Raw genomic sequence first — 7,052 nt, forward strand, 5'->3', positions numbered from 1 at the left:
TGCCTCTTGGTAGGTCCTTTCTAACTCAATGATGTGAATTCAGGGGAGCTGACTAATGACGTGTCTCAGTTCATTTGTTAACGGTTACAGGCACAGTTAGATAACCTAAGAGGCATTACCCGGTTATACACCAGCCATCTAAGCATTCATAGGCCCACGGAGAATGATAACCACCACAAAGATAAATCCTGTCAGGGCACAAACCACTTCTGCTAAGGTGGCACTGTTAATGGACGGATCAGAGTTTTTGATGACAAATCCAGCAGTCTGAAAGGTTACCCGCCTTAGCAATGGCCTGGGAGATATGGATGATGGCATTATCTTTCCAGGCCAATCCAGAGTAAAGGAAAGAAAGAAAGGAAGAAAGGGTTTCACGTTTAGTTAAAGTAGGAAGTCTTGATCTGGCATCTTGAGTGGAAAAAGTCTACATCGATGTCAGCTATTTCTCCTCCTTGTCAGTTTGATTTGGAGGTCTCTAGCATCTGTACAGGACCAGACGTCAGCTGCTGCCTTCTTTAGCTGTGAGATGTGTACCCAAGGTTCAAGTTTGGCTGCCATCTGGGTAGTGAGGAGGACCTGGTATAGTGCTTTCCAAGGAGACTCAGGGCATCCTTTATTCTCAGATTCTCATCCTTTATTCTCAGATTCCAAATCAGAAGGGCAGGAGAAAATTAGAAAATTAGTTTGGAGAGTTTTAGGCAAATATTTGAGGAAACTAGAAAATTTCAAGATCTAGTCCAGTTTACAGGCATACAACAAAACCTCAAAGACAATTAATAGGATTAGAGAGCCAGCCCTGATGGCCTAGTTGTTAAAGTTCAGCATGCTCTGCTTTGGCAGCCCAGGTTCAGTCCCCAGGTGCAGAACCACACCACTGGTCTGTCAGTAGCCATGCTGTGACAGTGGCTCATATAGGAGAAGTAGAAGTACTTATAGCTAGAATATACAACTGTGTACTGAGGCTTTGGGGAGGAAGAAACAGAGAGAGGAAGATCAGCAACAGATGTTAGCTCAGGGTGAATCTTTCCCAGCAAAAAAAAAAAAAAAAGGATTAGAATCTAATATCTACAAAGGGGCAAACATAATTTTCCTCTCTACTATTGCCCCCACTTTTTACCTAAGATAATCACAGTAAAACTAATTTGTTTGCGTTAAACTTGGCCTGATTAGTTACATAAGTGGACTAAGAATAGTGATTAACCAGTTAAGCTCTTTTTAAGACTACGTTGCTGGATCTTTTCATAAAGAATCTCAGATTGAACTCTTAAAAGCTTCTGAGGCCAGGAAGCCAAGTCAAGGACTCGCTATGGGACTTTATCTGGCAAGGCTGCCAGGAACCCTATAAGCAAGATACCAAGCCAATTTTTCCGAGGGGCTTCATTAAGTCAAGCTTAGTTCCTTAAAGCTGTCTGGTCATATCTGAGTCTATGCACATCTCTCAAATATGACATTCCAGTCAAAGCCTTGGTAATATAGCCAATGTTTCCAATTATGTCCTGTTACAAGATGAACAGATTCTTATTGAACTTATGCAAATAACTATGTTGCCATGAAAAAATTACTCGAAAGTTCCCAAATTCTGGAGGGATTAGGTAGGGAGAAAAAGTAAACGTTTTATCCTTGTTTACAAATGTATACTTTACCGAATTGCTGTAAGTCATAGATAGCTTAAGAGAAAAGGTTTCCTTAAATCTGGAAAAACAAAACATTAAGGAACCCGGCAATGTTTCAAACAAGAAGTTATAAAAATTATAATCCTCCTCCTCAGCTCATTTAGTCCCATGTAATTAATACTTGTTCTGCTTGAATCCAGTTTTCCATTAGTTCCGGAAATTCTTACCCAGTTCAGTTTTATGATCTTAAAGTTATCATAAACCTATACTCATCAAAGTTGTTTCCATGAATCTCTTTGAAGATGGAGTACTTTACAGGAACACTTTTGCAAAAGCATCAGTGTAAAACAATAACTCCTTATAAATGACAAAGACTTAAAAATGGCCATAGTTAAGTTTCAGGTGAGAGTTCATTATAACAGAATTGACAAGGAAATTTGGGGGGTTTTTTGTGACAGACAACATTTTAAGGTAATAACTTGAATTATGACTGATAACGTTAAAACAGGACATATCAAATTTCCAAGAATTTCATACAATTTCTGGAACCCTTATAACATATACCTATAAAAATACAACATAAAGAATACTTCTTATTTGGCAGTGCTTCCCACGTAATTTAACATATAGAATAAGGCTAATTAGTTTAACATTTCTCTATTTATAAGAAGAGAGAACAACTCTTTAGAGATGTTCTAGGGACCCTCTGGAAAATTCCAAAGTTACTTCCAGGTCAAAAAGATTTCATTTAGAATTTGATTTTGGGGGGAAGTTTGTCTAAGATATCAAAAGGTTTTAAAAACAGTTGGTCTAATAGGATCATAGGTCACTGTGAAACAACATCCAGTTATCTATTTAACCGGAGTGACAATTAAAGACTTCCAGGCAAATACGAAATTACATAGCTGTAAAAATCTTAGCTCTTTTAATAAAGAAAAGTCTCAGTTTTCCTAAGTACTCAAAGACCTAATAAAGAAGACGGGAAGCACAGGAAACTACAGATCCTCCTCAACTTACAATGGGGTTCCGTCCTGATAAACCCATTGTAACCCAAACTATTATAAGTAGCAAGTACATTTAATACACCTGACCTATCGAATATCATAGCTTTGCCTAGCTCACCTTAAATATGCTTGGAACACTTATATTAGCCTATAATTGTGCAAAATCATCTACACAAAGCCTATTTATAATAAGGTGTTGAATATCTCATGTAATTTATTGAATACTACGCTGAGTGAAAAACAGAATGATTGTAAGTGTGTTGGTTGTTTCCCTCTTGACTGCATGGCTGACTGGGAGCTGTGGCTCACCGCTACTGCCCAGCACCACAAGAGAGTGTCATACCACATATCTAGCCCAGGAAAACATCAAAATTCAAAAAAGTATGGTTTCTGCTGAACATGTATCACTTTCACACCATCCTCAAGTTGAAAAATCATAAGTGGAAACATGGTAAGTCAGGGTCTGTCTGTATTTTGACAAAAGAGAATCTTTGTTCTCTAGGCTGATTACTTAAAAGGTAAAGAAAAACCTTTCACAATCTGTTAACAAAAGCAGACCAAAAATCCAAGAAAACTTTGTCCTTTTAACAAAGAGAAAATGAATTTTTAATTTTTCACTAGCATACTTTTGATATCAAAACTTATATTTTTCTTACTCAAGTAAATTCATTTTAATTTTAGACAGCTGGACCACGCATAAAATTCCTTTCCCAAGATTCATTTTTCACAAACCTTCTTCAACTTTCTTTTTTACTTTCAGATTTTGTCCTGTTTTTCCTCTTTCTCATTCTGAAATAACCAGCCTCACTTTAGGACAAAATTACATCCTTTTCCCTCAACAAAATGGAGCTCCATTCCTCAACCTTCTCTTACCAAAAACACACATCCTATTTTCCTTACATACAGAGATGTTTCTTTCCTCGTTGTTTCTTGTAGCTTTAAACAGTTGTGAATGGTCTGTTACTGACAAATTGATGAATACGTTTCATAATTCCTAATAGTATATTTTCCCTACAGTAAATTGTCCAATGTGGCACAAAACACGTTTGCCAATAGACCCAAATATCCTTAGTTCCTCTAAAAGGAAGCCAAAAGTGGATAAACTTATTTTTAGTAATGTTTCAGTATTTTATTTTATTAGGAGATGATCTAGATATTCAATGAATTTGACTTAACTCATCATTTGACTTAACTTAGCAAAACTTTAAGATTTCAAGTAACCAAAAGATCTTGCAAACTATTTGCTGAAAAGTTCACCTAGAAACTGTTATGCCATTTACATCTATTTAAATCATTTGTTCATAACAATTATGTTTAGATTGTCTACAAAAATTTCACTAAACATTAGACAAAGTCAGTTGTCATCCTAAGTTATTTTTCTGGTTGACAAATTTTGTAGCAGACGTAACATGACTAATTTGATTAGCAAACACAGGTAGAATAAAAGTATTATATTTAATGCTGATAACTCTAATGACATGCCTGTTTTAATTAAACCAACAATCTTAAACTAGCTTTCATTTACTAAAGATGAATCCTAGATCATGTGAACTTGAAAAACATTTGGGTTAACCTTTTATATTAACTTAGTTTTCTTTAGCCAATTAAATAGAGCTCTTTACAAATTAATTTTGGCAATACCATCCAGAGGTAGAAAATATCACTCATCTATAACACATACATATAGACACACATAAACATACAGACAAACAAAGACCTTACGGCTTCTGTTTTAAAATTTTAGCCATGAGTCAGATACAATAAAAGAAGCTGGATCCAGATTTTGTTTCTGAAAGTTGGAATAATCAAGGTTACTCCTCAGATGGTTAAAGCTTTTTACTAATATTTGTGGAGAAGACTTTTAAGATTTGTATTTGTCCTTGACAACTAATCTCGTGGAGACGTGGACTAGATTTTGGCAAGAGAGCTTCTATAGCAGTTTGTATTTTTAAAATCCTCTTTTCTCTTTTTTTTCTTTGTGTTAAGAATTACCTCCCTGAAGTTTGCATTTCAAGGAGATAGCCTAGATAAGAAGATAAGACTTTCCCCGGAGAAGATCAGGTAGAACATTTACATCTCAAAGGCACAGGGAAATAATGCAAACTCCTTCAAGAAGGACTTTTGTTCTCTAAGGCCATAAATTTTATAATACCTACAAGCCTTTTGAGATAAATAGGGGAGGTTTGGGGATTGCTAAAAAGAATAAATGGACTTTGAGTTGTTTGAGCTGTTTCTGGAGCCACACTTCTGGTCCTATAAAGACTCGATTGATAAGACAAGGACAGTTGTTTTTAATTTCTCCAAGAACTGGGTTGCGACTTGAATGACATCATAGGTTGATCCACCCATCCCATCACATTATCTTCAATTTGCTTTTTTATATCAGGGAGATTACCAACTAAGATATAAATCAAAAGATTTTTACGTTCTGTATTTAGAGCTGTTTGTCTTTGGAAAGCTTTAGTAAATACTTTCAAATATCTTGTCACTTTTCAGTAAATATTTCTGGCAGTATTGAACAACCCCTTGGATTTAAGAGGCATCCCAATGAGGATGAAAAAGATATTTTATTTCCTCTCTCTACCAGATACTAAGAGAGAGATGTGGGGGAGCTGACTTTGGTAAGATTTCTTACCCTGAGCTAACTTCTGCCAGTTTTCCCAGGATCCCATCTACAGGATCCAAGTGAAGTTTAAAGAAGAGTGTCGCTCTGGTATTTACCAAAATTTGGCAACATTTTCTATTAATTTTAATTTTAGTTTCCCTTGGCTATTTAAGGGAATAACATAGCAATTGACCAGGAAATCTCTCAGAGTCCTATCAACTCTGGGAGGGGCCTATATGAGGGGGGCCCTCCTTTGTAGGTAGATATAAGGCCACTAACTTCACAACTTCATTCACAGTTTTGTTCCAAAGTCTTGACAAAGTGCTGAGAATGGTGGACTCCTATCCTATTTTCTGCCTTTTTATCAATCCATTAGTCTCAGGAGATAGTCCATTTACAAAAACTTTTGAGGATCCTCCCCAGGTTTAGGAGATTCTTTAACTATGGCCCTTAGTTTAGCCTTTGACCAAGGAGTGAAAGATACCTAAGAAAGATCACCTGCAGCCTCAGGTGGTCTTATTTCAAGAGGTAACTGGTTAATAATCTCTTTAGAGTACAAAGGCAATTCAGACAAAGGACTACTAGAATGAGTACTCAAATAAAGGAGGCTAGAGGGGGAGCAGTAGGAGTTTTATCAGCCTTACAGTCTTTTGTTTTAGGTACCTTATATAGTATTAATTTTTCATTAGCTTTATGCAATGGATCTTTCAATGAAGCTATTTTGGAATTTCGAAACCCTTTGGAGACTTCATCATGCCAATGAAAATAGGTATCCCACTCTGTTTGTTTGAATTGGGAACCCTTGCTTTCAAGTGCACTTCTTAAATGATCTAATTAGAATGTTTCTCATGATGGCCATTGTAATTCTAGGTTGTTTTTAGTAAGATTTTGCCATTTTTATAGATATTTATAGCTTCCAGGTCTGTAGTTCTAAGCATAAAATAAGCTCATATGCCAAAAGGTCATGTGCTCAACTCCTTGGAATTTAAGGGTCCCATTCTTTTTTAATTAAGCTTCTGGGTCTCTTGGAGTCAAACTAACGCCTCAAGCAGATGTGCTGCTGGGTTGGAGATTGTGTGGTGTTTTACAGTGTACCTCATTGCATGGAAATTTTCTTGAGGTTAGTGGGTGACCAAGTGTCAATCTAACCCGTTCTGTGACTAACTTATCCTAACATGGGAGTTTCGGGGTTAGGTGGTGAGCACTTTAATAGCTATTAAATGCTCAACCCATGCCCACCAATTTTTGCGGCTTTTAACTTCCGAGATCCCTGTTAACAATAGCCCTTAGCTCGCGTGCACAATCACATCAGTGGTAACAAACAAGATGTTACTGTGGACCGGCCAGTAGAAGACCTTGTGCATACCACCAGCAGTTCCCAATGGGGAGCTGAGGATTGGGGAAAGGATTCAACCAGAAGACCCCAAAGAATGGAGACTTAGGACTGACTCCAAACAAATAGAGAACTGTAGCTGCCATTAGCAGTTCCCAACGCAGAATGTGGGGACAGAACCAAGGGCCAGGTTTTTTCCCTCAAAAATGGGGAATTGCAAACTAAACTACCAGCAGCTCCCATCATGGAACTGGGGACTGAACCAGCAGACCCAACAAATGGAACTATGGACCGAACCAATGACTAAGGGCTTAGGTTACAGGTGGAACCGTCTGCTAGCTCAAACTGACCTGCCCTAGACTTGAAAGGCAATTAGATCAGGCTTCTGTGACAATGCAGTTCTTGGTTTAAATGTCACTTCCTCCAGGAAGCATTCCCTGACACACATACCCCCCAGGCCAGATCAGGTCCCACTTGATTTACTCTCATAAAAGAAA

This window comes from Equus przewalskii, chromosome 2 (genome assembly GCF_037783145.1).
Source record: "Equus przewalskii isolate Varuska chromosome 2, EquPr2, whole genome shotgun sequence".
NCBI lineage: Eukaryota > Metazoa > Chordata > Mammalia > Perissodactyla > Equidae > Equus > Equus przewalskii.